This window comes from Dunckerocampus dactyliophorus, chromosome 14 (genome assembly GCF_027744805.1).
Source record: "Dunckerocampus dactyliophorus isolate RoL2022-P2 chromosome 14, RoL_Ddac_1.1, whole genome shotgun sequence".
Taxonomy (NCBI): Eukaryota; Metazoa; Chordata; class Actinopteri; order Syngnathiformes; family Syngnathidae; genus Dunckerocampus; species Dunckerocampus dactyliophorus.
In genome coordinates this window covers 3637427-3658401 of record NC_072832.1, presented here as the reverse complement: position 1 = coordinate 3658401, position 20975 = coordinate 3637427, and the positions used below count along the sequence as shown (strand labels likewise).

Sequence of the window (20975 nt, the reverse complement as noted above, 5' to 3'; positions counted from 1 at the left end):
GTGGCGATGTGGGAGGAAGCTATATGCTACCTGCGTGCACATCGGTCCTTCATATTGGCTGCACTCCTGCATGTGTAGGCTGCGTTTGAGGAATTGCAAAGAAAGAAAAAAAAGTGTGCACTGTGCAGCAGCTTGTTGAGCACCTCCTCCCCTCCTCCTCCCGTGTCTGCAACACACACATATGCACATTCAGGCAGCTTGCAAAGCTCCTCAAGTAGTTTCCAGCAAAGAAATCAGCTTTAGCTCATGTCTCGCTGCTCTTACAGATGCATTAAAAGCCTCTGCGCTGGGCGGCCAAGGAGCAGTGTTCATTAGGCCACAGATGGTCTCCTCGGTAAGCCCCCGACGCACACTCACGCCATAAGCTGGCTCCTAATCTTGATGGCATTGTCCCCGAGTCTGATGAGCGCCTAATTTTTCTCCAAGAAACCTGGAAGTGTCCAAAAAAGAACTTAAAGATAACAGCAAAACCTTCAGATAAGCATGCATCATTAGGAGGGAAGGGGTGGGGTGGGGTGGGGGGTTTTATGGTTCTCCAGCAGGTGTACAAGTGTTTGAAAAGTGTATTTTTAAGTGGCCCGCTCCTCCTTTCATTGCATTCAAAGCTGCTGCTGAAAATACAACAACAACAAGGCTCCCCATTAATTGCAATCTGCAGTGTTGTAAGTGAACATCTGCTTGCAGGGCGACCGCTCGCTCTCTCAGGGCGAGGAGGCCATGCGAGGTTCGCCGTGAATGTAGGTCATTAATTTGTTTCTGTCCTTTGTTTACTTAAGGAAGGGGGGGACAAAGGGGCAGCTGCAGAACCATTTGGCTGTGCCCAAAGGCGGCCCAGCTCAACATGTTGGGAAGCTGAGACCAGCTTTGGCTCCTGTCTGGGGGCCCGGGCCCCTTGCGCTGCACCGCCTCGCGTGAGGGAACCGCCTCTGCCAAGCTGCCAGGGAGGGCCACTGTAGACCAAGCATGGGGGGGTGGCGGTGGGGGTGTTTAGATCAAGACCAGAGTGCAGCCTCCTGATGTTTAATGCTGTTTAACAGTAGAAGCTGAGAAATCAAATTGTGCAAGGTTGTAGTCCTTTTTGGAACCGTGTTTGATTACTTGTACTATAGTAAACATCTCACTACGAGGCAGCAGAACCATGTGATTTGTCCAACCAAACAGCAAAGAAAGGTAATGATAATGAAAATATAATGAATAATACTTAGGAATAACTTAAATGAGTGGGGAAAAAGTTATTTATATTGTACTGCAATCATTTTACTAGGGGTAAAATTTCCATTCAAATGCTGAATGCATTTTAAAAAATTAACATTTTTAAAAAATGTCTAATTAGTTTAATGAATTCCCATGTAAAAGTTTTTAAATAATATTTCCTAACACATTCTGAATCAATCGAGGTTGCCAGTGGTGTTTTTGTGAAAATAAAATACATTAAATAACTTTTTTCATTCCAAAATGTTGACACGTTTTTGACTTATTTCGTTTCAAATCTTCAGAACTGCAGCCATCATTTAAGCGGCGAGAAGATGTACCTTTACAGCATTGCTCTTTTATTCAAGTCATGTCACATTTTTGTGGCCACTTGTTGCTATGCACAATTCATGAAAGCCCAATAATAATAATAATAATAATAATAATTATCATAATAATAACAACGGCAAAATGGCATTCTGTTGTTTCTTTGGCAACTACTTGGCTGCCCCACACAGCAGAGAAAGGACAGGGGGAGTCGGCAAACGCAGTCAAAGACACACATTCTAATATAATATAATTTCACAATCTGTAAGAAAAACGCATCTTTTTTTCCAACACAGTGCCATCTGCTGTGATGTTTTATTTCGGTTTTACTGTTCAACTTTGCTCTACTTTGATGAACATGAATATTTACGGTTTTGATGCATTAGCTTTTCAAATGTTTGCGCGAGAAATGCAAAGCAATCTGCAACTTCAAAATAAAGCTGCAGTGTGAAATGTTCCCGTGGACAAAAAAGAAAGGCGCTGGCTAAATGTACAGTAAGAACCAGACAAAGGCTTCTTTTGAAAAGAAAAGAAAAGAAAAGAAAAGGAGCTTTTAGCACGGACAAGACAAGCTCTCCTGCTAAGAGCGCCTTCTCAGGGGGAAAAGCCCTCTGGATTCTTTTCATGTGTGAGACTTGTTGATTGTCCGTGAAAAGGGGACACACTCCCGGGGCCGGGGCAAGCGAGAGACTAAAACTGAGCGAGAGAGACTGCGATATGTGTGTGTGTGTGTGTGTGTGTGTGCGCGCAAGTGATCCAGGATTGTCTGCATATTTAAAAGGGCTCCTTTGTCAAAGCACTCAGCACAGCAGGACAGAAGGCAAAGCAACAAGCGGCCCTCTGCATGCACACAATACAGTGGCACTACACTGGCAAGGGGAGGGGCCAATGTAGGATGTGTGCAAGGGTGACAATTGGGGGATGGAAGATATTTTTTGGGGGGGAGAGGGTGAGCGGTGTCCCAGCAAGCCATCCATCCATCCACTTCACCCTCCTCCTCCCTTTTCTGCAAAACAAAAGGCAACTTGAATATCTGCTGCATGATTGTGTGTGTGGGGGGGGCCATGTGCCCCCCTCCCATAACCCCCTTTTGCACACACTCACAAACAGACACACACACACACACACACACACACATTAATGTGCATCGTAGTGGGATGCCAGTTATATTTGTATTTGGAGACCATCGGAAATAAGGGAAATGGAATTAATCTGTTCCAGAGTCAAACTGTCATCACATCACTTTATTAAATGCTCAGACACTTCTTATAACATTTCAAGCGTCATACGTTTGTAAAAACAAGTTGTGTAATAAAGCTGGAATGCAAACATTCCACAGCTGGACAGCACACATCCACAACACTCAACACTCATTCTTCACACTCCTACCGTCAGGCAGACGCTACAGGAGTTTGAAGTCCAGGACCACAAGGCTGGCAAACAGCTTTTACCCTCAGGCCATCAGGCTCCTCAACGAAGCACTCGCACACGCCGCACGCAACACACGCACACACTCATAGCACTTTATTTATTTATTTATTTATTTGTATTATTTACTTGTATTAATGTCTCTTCTGTTGTTGTTGCTTAATTTATTGGTATTTATGTTTATGTGTTTATGTTTCTTATGTTCTTATTCTTTCTTGTGTTTTCCTTCTTTTCTTGGGAGAATGAACAGAATAAGATTTTCATTGCATGGTATAGCTGCTGTTTTACCATGCACATGACAATAAAACTCTCTTGAATCTTGAAAACAGTTGAGTAGTAACCGACCAAGCGAGTAAGTGGGAGGTCAGTCTCTTCATAAACGGGGGTGAAACGTGATATACATTTATGCACTTTGTACAATCTGTTCTTCTTCTTCTGTTATTGTCACTGACTTCACTTTATTGTACTGAGCAGACTGGGCAGCTTTCATCGCAGTACACTACTACCCTGCTATGCTGGCATCATTCTGTGGTGGCACCTCACAAAAAAGCCAAAGAAAACTCAAATACACTCATGGAGCCCATCCTTCACTGAGATGAAATGCCACGCGGCGACACTTTGACTGCTGAACTTCTGTGCAAGTACTGAGGCGTAATTTTCCGAACAGCTGTGCTCAGATTCCGTATTGTACGACTACCTTGCCCCGCCACAGCTGACATGGCCGTGAACACGCCGTTGTTCTTAGCCATATTGTGCTAAGCAACCTGGACAGAGACATGAAATGCTTCAGCGTAGTCGCAATGACTTCCATTTCCTGTTCAATTGTTACACGCACATGGTTCACACGTCACTGGTATCCTCCTGCAGACCCTGTATTATTATATGTATTTATTTATTTGGATTTTATAAGAAGGATAAAAAAAAGAACAAAGGTGTGTGTTACAAGTAGTTGTTAGTATCAACATTTCAGCTTTTTTTTCATTACATTACGTCTTTTGCTCAATTTTTTCCCATTTTTGTTTTTTTTGGGGTTTAATTTTATTTCTCTAATGCGCCGCGGGGCAATAAAAAATAATAAACCACGAGCCACAAAGGCCCCCGGACCGCACTTTACCAGGGTTGAGCGCAAGACGTGACGTCAACGCTGTGACCAACCACAACTCTCGTCGACTATTTAGCTTGTTAAGTGGTTATTAAAGAGAGAAGTGGAGTGTTATTGCAGCTGGAACTAATCCACGCGTGACCACACTCATTTTTATTGCAAATGTTGATCCGAAATCAGAGGAGAAGGCACTCGCAGAGCTGCACGGCCTCTGAACGAGTCGTATACACATAGAAAATAATGTTCGCTATATAAAATAAAGCCGACCAATCACAGCCTTTGCGGTCAGCGAGGTTAAGATTTTTTTTTGGAGCTGCATGTCGCGCTACGCAAGGGGCAGGAGCGAACCGGTGTAACGTACCCTGTGGTGCCTCCACACAGAACCATAATCCAGGCATCGGAGAAAACTGAAACCAGCGAAATGCAAAAAAAAATGTGTACCTGGAGAGCAGCGAAGCGTAATCAAGGGTCAAAATGTGTGCCGAGTACAAAGAAATGCGTACATGTTGGCAGGATTGCTTCTAAAAGAAGGAAAATACACTTGGAGTTCATTCTTTCCATGTTCGCTAAACAAAAGTCTCGTCTTAAACAAGACTTGCTTAAAGGGATAGTTTGGAGTTTTTGACTGCAGTTGTATGACATCCCCACCAGCAGTGTAGCAGATCAAGAGTGACTTACCCCCCCCAATTGGTCCCGTGAGTCCAGTTCTGGTCGGAGATCCGTGACGAGCAACGTAGTTCCACTTGGTTATCGGGGCCATTTAAGTAAAGAGTATATGCGTTTGATAATATGCGTTCAAAAGAGTAATACATTTGCGCCACGAAAATGCCTCCTCAAAAAAAAAAAAAATAAAAATCAGACCTCACAAAACGCTCAGCGTTACAGTATATTTGTCTCCCTCCGTATCCCTGCGCACTGTCTCCTGTGCATTCTTGCGTATGTGATGAAGACGCTCGCTTCTTCTTCCGTGACGGAGCACCACGGCCATCTCGTTTACGTGTGTGTGTTCCACAGCGGAAGAAGATGCGAGCATCTTCATCACAAACACTACACAAGAACGCACAGGTGACAGTGCACAGGGATACGGCAAGAGACAAATAAAACGATGAGCAATTTGTGAGGTCTGATTTTTTCGATGAGGTGTTTTTATGATGCAAATGTATTACTCTTTTGAAAGCATATCGTTTTGAGAAGCCAAACTCTTTACTTAAACGGCCCCAGCAACTAAACTATGTTCCTCGTCACGGATCTCCGACCTGAACAGGATTAATCTGACTAATTGGGGGGGTAAGTCACTGTTGGTGTACTTCACTGCTGATGGAGATGTCATACAACTTCATGTCAAAACATCCGAACTATCCCTTTAAGTCTCTTTGACAAACGTCGTTTCGTATTTTTATGAAATGTTGTGATAAAATTCTGAGTAGATTCCCAGCAGGACTCTAGAGATTAACTTTGATTGGACATTTTTTTTAGCCTGGAAGCCGAAAAATAAATCTGTTGCTCCAATGCTTCCACTGAAGGATGACACACATACAATGTGAATAATAGTTACAACAACAATGAAAAATGGAGTGCACTTTTATGCCGCCAGCCTCCCTCTGCCACCTTCTCCCAGCTGTGTGTGCCAGATAAGGAGTGCCAGCAGGGCGTGTTCCGGGTGGTGCTGGTAAACGGCTGGCACCGGGACACATGTGCACAACTCAGCACTTTATCATCACCACAGAGGACCCGAGAAAAAGGGGAGACGGAGCCACTGTCGGCCTGCTGTGTGATGGTGTGGAGACGTGAGCATGGTCGCTGCATGTTTACATGGGAGTCACATGTGGAACACCTGCCAAAGACTTGGCAAGCTAGCTATGGTATGTGTGTGGAGGTCAAGTCAGTCAGTCTGTTTGCCCTATGGCTGGTTATGAAATCAGTCTAGAAATCAGCATGTATAACACACAGGGCAAGGGAAAATATGTGTTTATGTTTACCTAAGCCGACAAGGACGCTAGAGTACATGCCTCACTAGCCATGCAATAAAAAAAGTTAATAATAATAATAATACTGATATATCATGTCAAGTATAGTAAAATGGGACAAAAGTACAGTAAAGTAATAGAAAACACCAATAATATACAAATTACGGTATTTTTTTGTTTTTTAATTACGGTGGTCTAGTGGTTAGCACGTTGGCCAATACAGGAACAGCCAGGAGATCGGGAAGACCTGGGTTCGATTCTCCCTTGGGCATTTCTGTGTGGAGTTTGCATGTTCTCCCCGTGTGCGCGTGGGTTTTCTCCGGGCACTCCGGCTTCCTCCCACATTCCCAAAAACATGCAGGTGAGGTTAATTGGCGACTCTAAATTGTCCATAGGTATGAATGTGAGTGTGAATGGTTGTTTGTCTATATGTGCCCTGCGATTGGCTGGCGACCAGTCAAGGGTGTATAGGCTCCAGCATCCTAATGAGGATGAAGCGGTATAGAAAATGGATGGATGGATGGTATTTTTTTGAGTCTAAAGTTAAAAAAACGACCTAGGGCCGTGGTTCCCAAACTTCTCACAGCGGCGTACCCCTTCAGACATTTGACTTGAAGCCATGTACCCCCTACTGCTGCACACTTAAACCATCTTTACATTTCATGACATTGAAATATTGAACATGATTAATTAGTTCATTCATTTTAGAGTAAGCAATTGTAGTTAAAAAAATGTGTTCTGTGCTTGGTCAAATTTGGATAAAAGTTTTACATGAGCACTGATAAATAGATAAGACGTGAATTTCTCTTGGAGATGAATAAAGTATCGAAGTATTGGTTCTCCATATCTTTTATTTCAGCCGGATGTTGTGATCCTTCCTTTTGAAAGGGTTGAACTTGAGCTTCACTTTTGTCCACTTACAATCGCTATGATTTAAATCTGCATATTAATTTGATACCAAATTGAAAGGGAAAGTTGAACAAACATGAAAAAGCAGTATCCGAAGTACAGAAATACATACAAGCAGCAATAAAACCTCATTTTCAGGGGACTCTCCATTCTCTCATCTCTGACATGCACATACATTTTCTCAGTGCGGGGATTGGAACACCAAAAGTTAAACCTTCAAGATGAAACCTTCTTAATACACAACATCATCATCAAACTGACTTACTGTAGTTATTCACGGAGCAATGAAGAACTTCATGCCGTGTCTCCTTCCTTTCTGCTATGAAGGTGAGCTCTGTGCGAGGAGCCGTTCAAGTGCGCTCGAAATTGTGAGTGTTAGGCGCTAATGTTTTTTCATTTTTATTCGCGTATCCCCAAACAAAATTGGCCTACTGCTTGGGGTACGCGTACCCCACTTTGGGAACCAAAAATGTAATCAGTTCTCCCATATCCCATTTTGGACAATTCCTGAAAATTTCATCAAATCCATTCACAACTTTTCAAGTTATTTTGAACACAAACAGACAAACAAATAGACGCCGGCAAACACATAAGGTCCGCGCTTGCGCTTGGCGAAGGTAATAAGGTATGTATGATCCGCATACAGGTATATCCCAATCCTGGTAGTTACTGGTGATGATGAAAGCCAGACCAGGCGACATATTAAAGTATTACCTCAGCCTGCCAATGCAGGGATTGATTTGGGGGTAAAATTTATGCATACAATATGTCCAAATATGGCTGGTGCGCCATGTATTTGACTATTTTTACACGCTGGACTGGACATGTTCTCAAGGAAAGGACGCATGGAAATCGCTTCTGACAGAACGGTGCATCGTTTGTGTGACCAGTTAACGAGTGCATGCACGCAGCATTTGTGTGTGTGTGTGTGTGTGTGTGTGTGTGATTGTGTGTGTATGTGTGCGTTCTCTCACCCTGCGATGCCAACCTCTCTCCGCTCCCTCCCAGCTAGCTCTGGCCAGGCACGACCCATCTGTCACATTCCTGCTTCCATCCGTCCATAGCTTCCTGCCTCCGCTCACCTGCACCTCTTCTTGCGCCTGCAAAAACAACACACAAGCTTGTTTGAACGCTTCCAACCTGCAGCATTCCATCTTGTGTGATAATAATAATAATAATATAAAGCAATCAAGCCCCAGAGGCAGCTTCCCAGGATGGTCCAAACCTTGCTGAGGCCAACATTGTGCCCCGCAGGCCTCATGTCGAGCCCTGGGGCCCAGTGTGACGGCCTTGCGCTCAATCCAAGTGATCCGATCTAGGCTATGGAGAGACAGGGGTCCCGCCTAGGGAACTGGCACTGTTTCCTTCATACATGTGTGTGTGTGTGTGTGTGTGTGTGTGTGGAGCATCAGGGGTGTAGCCTGGGGTGCCCTGGCATGGCTGTATGTTGGATTATTGAAGGCAGCTTGGGACCATCTGTACAGTATTACGGAAGAAGTAGACAAGGAGGAGAGGAAAATGGATGAAAAAGCGACAGGATAGGGATCAAATCAATGAATGGTCATGTTCTTGTTTGTTTTTGGACGCTGTCTGGGTAGCTTCTTCCTTCACTAGCATGTAAATGTGGACTTAAGAGATAACGCTGTGACAATGGATTGGCTACACTTTTGAATTCCATGTAATTTAACAGAGTCTAATGGGTTTATTTGGTATCTCCAACATGGTAAAATGGAAAACCCATACATGAAAATAGCAGCCTTCTAAGGAACTTAAAGTTGTGTTTCAAAAGGCAACCGGAAAAAGCATTGGGATAATATCACTTCCACTTACATAATTCATGGTCAGCTTTTCATTCATTGATGAACTTATTTGTTGTGTCAAAATAGAAATTGTGCAGAACCGTCTGACATAATAATATTAAAGTGCTCATGACACCAAAACACATGTTAATCTTGTTATTTCCGCCGTGAAAAACAACAGTTAAGGCATATTTCCTGTGTTACATGTGTGCTCGAAAGTTGAAATATTTAGCTTTTTTTTTTTTTTACAATTTTCGTCACTTCTTCCGGGTTTGGGGGAGGAGGAGCAAGTGACGACTAAACCAGACGGTCCCACCCGGAACTTCCCCTTCAATACATCACATTCCCTGTTGTCATGTTCCAATTCTCTGTCAATTTCTGTTGTTTGTTATATATTTTTTTATATTATGCCCGCTCGTCGTGTTGAAGGCTTTTGCCATAACACTCAAGGAGACGGAGTAAGCTTGTTCACATTTCAAGAAGACACCATTCGCCTTGTCAGATGATCGGCAAACTTTGTGGGGCAAATGTTTCAATACTGCCTCACACATGGGAATAAAAAGTCAGAAACCCACAAGACGTTTGACTGTGGAAAAGCGTGCCAAGGTGGCAGTAAGTCAAGCCACATTTCTCCTGCTCATATGCTCTATAGTAGCCAGCCTAGTGCTCATGGCGGCTAATGCGGTATCAGCTGTGGATATCGCTGCCAGTACAACATATCATACTCACAACACAATATTAGTGAACCTTATTATTGTTGTGAATATGTCACTCTCTTTGTGTGCTGTGCTTGTTTGCGCCTGGTTGCCGGTGTCACCCTTAAGTGTTCTCGACGTGAATTACTAGCTAGGCATGGATTGTTATCACTCATCTTTCTAGCCTATCTTGCATCCGGTCTGTCAGTTTCAGTCAGTAAAACCATATTTTTTTACTAGATCCATTTTAGTAATCTTAGAATAATAGCATGGGGTTTCATTCCAGGGCTAAATAAGCAGCGCTCGCTGCTCACTGGTCTTCTATTTTGCAGCAGTCTGTATCAAATACTGACAATCCAAAAAACATACTTGTGGCCATTTTTTGAGTGTGTTACATCATACAGTAGTTACATCAGTGAATGTTATTATTGTGAATATGTCACTTCCTTGGCTTTGCTGTGAGCTCATGGCTGCGTATGTTTGAATCTGGTTCCCAGAACGCATTCTGGCAGTGACGTCACAGCCAAGATGGTGTCGGTTCAGAAAACTTGCTGAGGGGGCGTGTCAAAGTCGCCGCTTCATTTCACTCCTATTTCACAGTTATCTATGACGACACTATGATAAAAATGTTTTATTAAGTACTTTCACTTTGTTATTGTTTTTTTCAAACCTTTTTTTGGTGAGCACAGAGATGATGGGATGGGTTGTTGAGGGTCGGATGATGGATCACCAGCATCAAGTAGCAGACTCACCATAAAGACTACATGAATGAATGTGTATTTATTGCGTATACTAAATATTGCTAACTGTTAACTATTTTCTGCATGGAAGTTTGTGCGTAGATATATTGTTTTAATTATTCTGGAAAATGTTTTATAGCTTTATAGGGCCAGGAACCATATTGGGGAAGCTAAACTTGAGACACAATAGATGTCACACTAAAGGCAGTGGAACCATGTGATTTCTCTCAGCCAATTAGTGGAAAATGAAGATGAATAAATGGTCAACAATCAAAAAAGGTACAATTAAAATGCTCTATTTAAACATTTATCAAGGTTGGCAAGAGGGCTGCACATAAAAAGAGTGATCTCAAATAACATTTTTTGGGGGGGGGAGATATTATTCCCATTTTTGTTAATTCACAATGGTGGTTTGTTGCACCTTTTCTGGAAAGGACTTTTTTCAGGTTTTTAATTGCTTCTAATGGCCTTAGCACCACTTGTTGTTTTGGGTTTTGATGTTGATATGTGTTTTAAAAAATACCATTGATGTGTACAGAGAATTACATCTTTAAAGGGCCTAAGCAAGCAACCTTTTTTTACGTGGGTCAATGCTACCTCACTGTGTCAGTCAGTCAGTCAGTCAGCCAAAGCTAAGTGTTGGAGTGGAAACATTCATTTAGACCTCCACATGCTAGGAAAGTTACCATTTCCTATTTGTTTACAACTTTCTCCTTCCTAATGGCTGGAGGGGAGCACTATAATTCTCAAATTTATGAGCAAAGTGTACGTTTAAAGGTTTCAGATGTGACTTCCTTCATATGTGGAGTCAAGACAGCGAAGAAGAACAAGAAGACAAGCTGGCAAGCAGCTGTGGTCGTAAGACACACAGACACACACGCACACACATTTAACACAAGCTGTTGTTGCTTAACGACTGGGCTGCTCCAGAGCACATCTGCACTCTGCATCATCATTAGCTCCCTCCTCTCTCTTTCTGTGTCTCTCATCCTCAGTATGGCTGACAAAGTGAACAATACAGAAAATCACCCCATCAGCTGTGGCCATATGGACGCCATCTATAGCGCTCTACAGCTATACAGCTTGGCTGGCTGACGTGTGGGGATGATGGGACGGGTTGTTGAGGGTAGGATGATGGATCACCAGCATCCCATAGCAGACTCACCATAAAGACTATATGAATGAATGTGTATTTATTGCGTATATTAAATATTGCTAACTGTTAACTATTTTCTGCATGGAAATTTGTGTGTAAGATGTATTGTTTAAATTATTCTGTAAAATGTATAGCTTTATAGGGCCAGGAACCATATTGGTTAAGCTAAACTTGAGACACAATAGATGTCACACCATGTGATTTCTCTCAGCCAATCAGTGGAAAATTGTGATAAATGGTCAATAACAAAAAAAAGTTTGCTTGCAGAAATGATCTATTTAAAAGTTTATCAAGGTTGGCAAGAGGGCTGCACATAAAAAAGTGATCTTGTTTCACACTGACACGCAATAATTTCTAAATGGCAACAATTTTTTAAAACCTGACCTAACGATCTGCATTACAAGGTGTGAAGCTGCACTGTCGTTGGCGCGATGGACGACACTTCGTCTTCACTTTCTCCCGTCCCTAAGCGAGCTTCGCTGGCCAGGGCGAGTTGGCTCCGCTGCCCTGGTTCTATCCACTGGCAGCCAAAACCACCGTCTTTCGTTCATCAGCTCATTTGCATAATGATCACTTTAACAGGTGTACCTAATGATGTGACCTAATGGGGTGAATATTTTGCTGTTATCGGTGTTGTGTCATTTCCACCCATCTCATTCGTTAGCCCTCCCGCCCACGTGTCGCCCCCAACCTGGACGGTGAAAAATACTTCCAGGTGAGCTTCCTTGTAATTGCCACCACTTTATTCCACCACGCTAACAGACTGGGTGTGTGTGTGTGTGTGAGTGTTTGTGTGTGTGTTGGAGCAAGGGGCCCAGATGGCAGGACAAGGCGGGCACCACCACTCTTCCGCTAGATCCCCAAAATCTTCCCGTTCCTCTCTCTTCGTCTTCCCTCAGAACCCAGCTGGCAGAGGTGTTTTTTCTGGGATCAGCAGCAGAGTCTTTCACTGCTGTTCTAATTATCTTTTCAAATTTTGTATCTACATTGGTTGTTCCCTTTACCTCCCCTCTCTCTCTCTCTCTCTCTCTCTGTCGCGCGCGCGCTCTGTGACGAATCACAGGCGGAAGCTCCTCAGAGGTTTATGGAAAAACTCAGACAATTTAGCGCGGCAGTGTCACCTTGAGATTAGCGCGTTTTGATGCGTGACATGTGCCTGCCGCTATGTTCAAATGCTTAGTAATGTTGTAGCTGTGCATTGTCATGTTTTACGGGACTTATTCCAAAAGAAGGAGCAGCCTCAACAAGTGAAGAAGACATACGCTTTGTTACTTTACATCAAAGCTAGACTGTTTTATTCTTAGGGTTAACTTCTTTTTACGCTTGTATGACAGCTAAAGTGTTTAAATGGTACTTAAAAAACTGCCTGTGTAGTGAAGAAAGGTTTTATATGGTGACAGTTTGACCCGGGAACAGATTATTTCTATTTATTTCTACAGAGGAAAAAAATCAGTTTCATGGATTCCCTTATTGGCTTCACTGCCACCAAGGGACCAGGAGTAGTAGATTGTTGATTGCAATGTCTTGCAGCTGTTTCCTCCTCCGTTTCTTTTTATGTGGGGTTCTGAACTCCACTTTATTTTCGTTGTTTTTCACTTTATTTTATAATAATTTCACTGGTAGGAGGGATAAAGAGACGTAAAAATGAATCGGAATCGGAAAGTTGGAATGTCAAAATAGAGACGTTATAGCAGGGGTTATAAAGTGCGGCCCTGAGACCGTTTGTGGTCCGCGGCACATTCTAACAATATGATTTAATAAGAAAGTTTAACAAAAACAAACAAAACCCAGCAAAAATAGGAAAATCGGCAGTAATTTTACAAGAATAAAGTCAAAAATATTAACAAAAAAAAGTAACATGTAACAAGAAAACTTTTACGATTACGCATTGTATTGTGAGGACAAATCATCATTTTAGTAGCATAAACTTGAAATATTAAAGAGACGTTGTTTTTTTGAAGTCATAATGTTATAAAAAACAAACAAACCAACACATAAAAATGCAATTTTTGGAAATTAGGTTGGGAAAAAGTACGTGAAGAATGTCAAAATATTATGGGAATAAAGTCATAATTACGAGAAGAACATTTATAAGAAGAAAGTTGAAATTCTAAGAAAATATTTTTTTTTAAAAACAGCTCTAATTTTACAAGAATAAATTCAACATATTTTTTTAAAAAGTCGTATTCCAAAGAGAAAATTTTACAAGTATAAAATTAATATCACAAGGGGAAAAAATGTTATTTTAGTAGCATATGTTTGAAATATTAAAGATGTTTAAGTAGAAAGAAACAAAAACAGAATAAAATTGTAATTTTTGGAAAATTAGGTTGGGGGGAAAAAGTCAAAATATTATGAGAAGAAAATTTAAGAAGATTATTTAACAAAAAAAAAGAAAGAAAAAAAAAGAAGATTATTTAGGAAAAAAGTTGAAATATTTGGAAAATTAAAAAAAACAACAGCAAAAATGGGGAAAAAAGAGAAAGTGAAGTCTATACTAATAATATGCGTTTTCACCTACATTGCAAAGCTGAGATGCAGTTTTTTCTTGAAATGTTTCCAAAATATCAATGCATCCTTTCATTTTTCACTATGTGGCCCTCGCTGGAAAACATTTGGAAACCCTTGCGCTATCGCATACTCAAAGCTGCTACAAAGCGACACTGAAAGGAAAAATGTGCCATTTTGCAGTACAGTGTTCCCTCGTTTATCGCGGTCGGTAGGTTCCCAAAATAGCCCATGATAAGTGAAATCTGCAAAGTAGCCAACTTTGAATTTGAATGATCAACCTTAATGATCAACACAAGAAATTACTAAGTCACTCATGCACATTTCTCTCCTGTGACCGTGCCTTCTCGTCCTGGCGCCGTTCCGCTCTACTGTAGCTTTTTTGTATCCTTGTTAAAACATACAGTATTGCTGCAGACGAACCGAAGATTCATTTACAAGCTAGCAAGCTAGCGATGACATAGGAGACACGGCAGGACGGCACGAAGGAAATTGATTGACAATGGTCTACAGCCAATCAGGATGCAGAAAAGAATGGGCCTGTAACAGTGTTCATACGCTGTACTAAAAAAAAAAAAAAAAACTCTAAAAGAATCCGCAAAACAGCGGATTGTGGAAGGCGAACCGCGGTAGAGCGAGGGAACACTGTATACTGGAATAGTCATGATAGTGCATGATATCCTACTGAAAACATAAAATACGGACAAAGTCCTCCAATAAGTTACCAAGTAGGTAAAAGGTGCTTTTTTTTATTCTTCTTTTTTTTTTTTTTTTTTGAAAGGGCTATGATGTTGTTCTTCACCTTGTGTGTGACACTCTATGCTTATATCATTTTATTCGTCAGAAAGACAATGAGAAAAGAAACAATTCTGTTTGATGACCTTGATGATATTATGATTACCACGATCTTAATGCTTTCATGACTTCCCTATGCTTTTTGCTGTCATTTTAAGAGGCCCATATACTGTAACTTACATTTGAGCTGACCTGAGCCAAACCACACCCTTCAGTTTGGGTCAAAGTGTTCACACATCCACACTATAAGAGGAAACGGAACTTGTTAAATGAGAACACAGCCTCACAAGAGTTGAGTTCTCAGCTGGTTAATGAATGTCTTCGTATGATTTACAGCAGGGGTGTCCAAAGTGCGGCCTGGGGGCCATTTGCGGCCTGCGGCTGTTTTTTTATTGGCCCGCAGCACATTCTAAAAATAAGATTTTAACAAGAAAAGAACAAAAAAACAACAGCAGCAAAGACTGAAAAATCTGCAGTAATTTTACAAAAAAAGTTAAAAGATGAAAGTCAAAACAGTTGTAATAACAAAAAGTCTTTATTTTATAAGAATAATGTTGTAATGTTGTGAAGAAAAGTAACGTCATGTTCTAATATTTTTTTTAAAGTGGTATTATGAGAAACAACAACAAATAAAGTTGTAATTTTTGGAGAATGAGGTTGCGTAAAAAGTTATAATGTTACAAGAAAACAGTCAAAATATTATGGGAACGAAGTCATAACTACGAGAAGAATATTTACATAAAAGTTGACGTGGTTAGAAAATTAAAAAACAGCATAAAGGGAAAAAAAAACGCTGTACGGGAATAAGTTCAAAATATTAAGAGAAAAAAAGTCACAATTTTATGAGATTAAACTCGTAATATTATGAGTAAAAATAATGTCATTTTTGTAGCATAGACTTAAAATATTACAGGTTTTTTTTAAGTTGTAATTTTATGAGGGACAAACAAAACAAAATGAAGTTGTAATTTTTGGAAAATTAGGTTGGAAGCAAGTTATGTGGCCGTCGCTGGAAAAGGTTTGGACACCCCTGGTTTACAGCTAAAGATGTTTCAACACTTTTCACATCAACAAGTTCTTCACGCTAGCTATTTATAGGCTAGAATTTCTTTCAGCTGCCATTACATCTAAATTCTGAAAGGTTTCACTTGCTCATTTATTTCCGTCTAAGCGAGGCAATAATAATCCCGACCGACTCCCCACCTCTGGCCATGCAGGTGTGCGTTTACCTGCGTCAAATGTAAATATCCACACACAATGATAATGTTTGGAAGTGTGTCGGGTTGCAAGCATGACCTCCGCTCTTCCCCCAAACAGAAGAACAAGCGCCTCCTGGGCAAATATTTAAAGTCAAAACAGGCCGGGCCCATAAAATGCTGGAGAGGTGGTGGTGGTGTGGCTACCTCTGTCAGGGAAGAAGGAAGAGGAGGAGGAGGAGGGGTGACAGCAGCTGCTGAAACGAGTCTGCTGACGCCAACACCTGTCCATGCTGGAGACATGCGGGCCAGCAAATGTCCAGCCATGACCCCCAACCACACACACACACACCCACAACGTAAAGCTCCACTCTATGGTATAACATGCAAAAAGATACACTGCGACACACCTAACCCAGCCCTTTTGTCACCCACCACACCCTCTCCGCTGGCTCACCCCCATCTGTTGCGTCCCAGGGGAGGGTGTGTGCCTGCATCTGTGTGTGCGTGTGTGTGTGCAGGGGGCCAGGGCAGGGAGGGACTAGGCAGGCGTTGGCCCCGGCTGCCCATTGATCAGCAGCTGCTGGGCTTCTCATGCTGAGCTGGACGGCTGCGAAGGCGACAGCAGCTGGGCCTGGGGGATGTGGTCCGGGCACAGGTTCCGAGGTCGGGACCAGGGTGCAGGGTGGGGTTGTGTGGGGGTGACATGGAGGTACTGTGGTGGTGGAGTGGTGGGGGCATCAGCAAAAGGCCGAGGGAAGAGAAGTGATAGCGGACAGTAAAGCTTTTGGACGGCGGCCAGATGCTGTGAGGGAGATGCCAGGAAGCAATAAGGTTACATCAACTACCACTGATGGAGCAGGGAGAAGTGTTTAGTGTGGAGGGCGGGGCAAAAAAGACGTAAAAATATTGCCTACTCTGTGAAACGTTGTTGCATATCAAAAGACACTGTGCTGGCGTCACAAGCTCAAAGCTGCAACAGCAACAACAAAAGCCAAGGACCCTTTGCAATATTATACTGGAATAGTCCCCATAGTGCATAATATGCTGCTTGAAAACAGAAAGTTAGACTAGATTTGTTCAAGGCTCATTTGCAATAATATACTGAAATAGTTACAATAGTGCATGATACGCTGCAAGAAAATAGAAAATGATAAAATGAAATAGATTGGGGTCTTTGCCACACAACATAATGGAATAGTCGCGACAGTGCATGACATGCTACATTGGTACGACTAGAAAAAAATCAATACATCGCTGGTGACAAGCACTGAATCGCTAAACTGTAAATATAGTTAATATACGTGTGGGCCAGGGGCCATTTTATGACCCGCGGCTGTTTTTTTTTTTTTATTGGCCACCAGCACATACTAAAAATATAATTAAACAAGAAAACTGAAAAAACAACTGCAAAAATTGGGAAAAAAAATAGTAATTTCATGAGAATGAAGATAAACTATTAGAAGAATGAAGTCATAATATTAAGAGAAAAAATAGCATCACGTTGAAAGTCTAAAAATGTAATATAGAAACAAAAAACAAGGAATACTTTAGAAAAGTTGCAATTTTAGGAAATTTAGGTTGGATTTTACAAGCCAAAATATTATAGAACAATGACTTAATAAGAGAAAAAGAAGAAGAAGAAAGTTGAAATATTTGTAAAAAAAAAACAAAAAACAAAAATAAAAATAAAAAAATGGAGAAACCAGCAAAAAAAGTGTAACGTAAGGAGAAAAAGTTCATTCCTGCTCATAAGCTTTGTGACAGACGATGCTGCGAAGCAGACTGTTTCTCTCTAAATATAAAAAAAACCATCTCTGCATATCTACACGGATTGTTTTTTCAGTCACGTCAAGAGTCACGTCTTAAATGATTCCACATTAAGTCGTTTAAAAAATGACTAATATCATAATTCAAACACATGGAACGTGAGGTGTAAATGAATACGTGCGCTGGTATGGAATATTGCTTGTTTCCTTTTTTACCGCTTCAGAAATCACCAGTCTCTCACCTTTTTTGTCCGGCGAGTATGTGAGGTGTCAGTCGGGAAGATATTTATGTGCGGGGTCAAAAAAGCAAAGACGAACTGCTAGGAGGCTCGACAGCTGTTGAGGGTGTCAGTGGTCACACATCTGTTGTCTTTGACTTCTCTGGTGGACGAGGAGGGCGAGGAGGGACTCTGAAGAGGAGAAGAACTGAAGCAGGTGAAGAAGGCTAAAGAAAGAGAGAGCGACAGAGAGAGGACAGTGTTAAAAAAAAAAACACCTAAAATACATTTTTATGGCCGTGCATTCCACAGAGAGTCGGGGGTCAGCTGGAGAACACCACCGCTGGATCAGGAAGCAGACACACTATGCTAATCTAACACAACAGAAAAAAATATATAAAAGAGGTGCAATTCAGATATGCATACACTGTACAGTTTCAATTCTACCCAAAACGGACACTAAGCAAATCCATTTTTCCCATAAAGAACAATGTAAATCCAATTCATCTGTTCCAGAAAGCCAAGACAAAACAGGTTTTTATAGTTTTACAATTTGAATTTAACATGCAGAAAACAATTCTAAATGCGTATAAATGACGAATGAAAAGGGATAAATGAACATTTAAGGTTATTTTTACCTTCCTTGAAGACGTGATTCTTGGCGGGACTGTCCCCAAAGACAGGTTGCAGCTAGATCAACCACCACCACCTTCCTGTTTTGTCAAAAGTTCTTTCTTGAATTCAATACTGTTTTTCACCTGAATTAATTAATTAATTCTTCTAACAATTTAATTTACCAAATTTTTTTAAATAACAGCAAAAATAGAAAAATCTGCAGTAATTTTCCAGGAATAAAGTCTAAATATTAAGAAAAAAAAGTTGTAATTGAACATGAAAAAATGAAGGAGAATGGCGTAGTATTATGAGGAAAAAATAACATCATTTTAGTAGCATAAAGAATTATTAAAGAAAGACGTTATTTTTTTAAAGTCATAATGTTATGAACAAAGCAACGCATATAAATGCAATTTTTGGAAATTAGGTTTGGAAAAAGTTATAATGTTGCAAGAATAAAATCAAGATATTATGTGACTAAAGTCATAATTATGAGAAGAATATTTACAAGAGGAAAGTTGAAATTGTTGGAAAATAAAAATAAACAGCTGCAATTTTACAACAATAAAGTCAAAATATTAAGAGAAAAAAGTTGTATTCTAATGAGTAAATAAGTTTTATGAAAATAAACTTGTACTATAACAAGGGGAAAAAAAAGCTATTTTTGTAGTAGCTGTGGTAGTAGTAGTTGTAGTAATCGTAATAGTTCAGAAAGCCAACACAAACACGTTTTTGTAGTTTTACAATTAAAATTTAACATGCAGAAAACAATTCAAAATGCATATAAATGCACGAACGTGATAAATAACATTTAAGGTTACTTTTACCTTCATTGAAGACGTGATTCTTAACGTGACTCTCCCCAAAGACACGATGTGGCAGCGAGATCAACCACCACCAGCTTCCTGTCTTGCCATGAGTTCCTTCTTAAATTCAATACTGTTTATCACCTTAGTAACTCAAAACAGAGCCAAAGAAAGTTGCAAGAAGGTGAGAAACACCATTAAATTCAAGACATACCTCATGGCAAAGCAGGAAAACTGTGTTCGTGTGGTGTCTCGCTGCCACATCGTGTCTTTGGGAACAGTAGTCTTCAATGAAGGTAAGTTACCTTAAATGTTTATTTAGCCCTTTCATTCAGCATTAATATGCATTTAGAATAGTTTCATGTATGTAAACTATACTTATAAAACTACCAAAAACACGTGTTTGTGTTAATATTTTTGAGAGTCACCGCTGATGACATAGACGGGCTATATAACGTAGCGGATTTCAAGGTCCGGTTGCCATTTTGTTAGCTATCTAATAGGATGCTAATGAGGAAGGACGTGTTCTGATAAAAAAAAAAAAACCTACATTAAGAATACAGATGGACTCACAAAGTGTATTAACAACACGCCAAGACGTGCGCCATATTGTGTGCTAACCAGAGAATGAAAATTGTGGCGTAAATTAACTGAAAAACATGCTAACCGGGGCAGCAGCAAGTAGTTATCATATTCCACTCCAGTAAAAGACACACACACTTTCAAATGTTACTAGCTGTAGGGTGGAATGTCCTTTAAAAAGCGGAAACATGTTGGAAAATGTGAAACATATGCGTGACCGAAACGCTGCCCCAAATTTTAGACCACCTTGTGAGAGCGAGACGATGACACAAGGAAATGATACAAACGGACGTCTGTTATTTGTGATCGCCTCATGTATTCTTATTATGATTTAATAAACATACAGTACATACGAGCTTTAGCACTGTTATTTACATCTTTAATTGTATTTATTTGGGGGTTTTTGTTAATAGTTGTAGTTGCAGTATATTATCAACTAACAATATTCACTGTATATTATTATATTCAATTGTTCAGTATTTACTGAACAAGAAGTGCAAGACCTTTTAATTTGTAACATTTTCAGATGTGCTATTTAATAGAAACTATACAAAAACATTGAAGCATCATTTGGTTATTTTGTTCTTTATATTGTATAAAAGTAAATGTAGTCATTTTAAAATTAGGCTGAAACGTTCACTTGTGTCATAGTATTATAAAAACCTCCCTAAAAATGTAAATATCATTTTACATTGTATTTGTATCAGCTTATATTTTAGTGCAAGCATACATTACCAGTCTTTTTTTAAATACGTGTGACATTTTCAAAGGTATTATCATTGTTTTATCTAAATATTGTATGTATTTCTTATATGGGATAAAATTATTATTATTATTATTATTATTATTATACAGTATATATTATGTGTATTTGCTGATTGGCTCAACTAATAGTGAGGCATGTGGGGTCCAGTTTAAATGCTCACAAACATGGTTCAGAGCTACATTTTAGCGACATTTTTAAAGCGCAAACAAACAAATATGCTGCCCCCTATTGGTTTGAAGTGTACATTTTGAGTTTAACGCCTTCAAATTGTACCTTTCCATGTCAAATTTGCCCAGTTACCACAAACACAGTGATAAGCAAGGCCTACTGTAGTCTCTGTGACATTGTGGAGTCCATGGACCAACAAAAGTGTCTTCTGGAGGACTTGACAGTGGCCGAGTTCCAA

The 20975-nt window shown here is 40.4% G+C and overlaps 1 long non-coding RNA gene across 1 annotated transcript; it reads right to left on the bottom strand.

Moving 5' to 3' along the window:
- Positions 1-30: 30 nt before the first annotated feature.
- Positions 31-18794, bottom strand: LOC129194360 (uncharacterized). Its single transcript, XR_008573749.1, has 4 exons — positions 17825-18794; positions 7899-8024; positions 265-430; positions 31-166 (listed from the first exon to the last, which is right to left on the bottom strand). It is a non-coding gene; the product is annotated as an uncharacterized LOC129194360 (long non-coding RNA).
- Positions 18795-20975: the final 2181 nt, after the last annotated feature.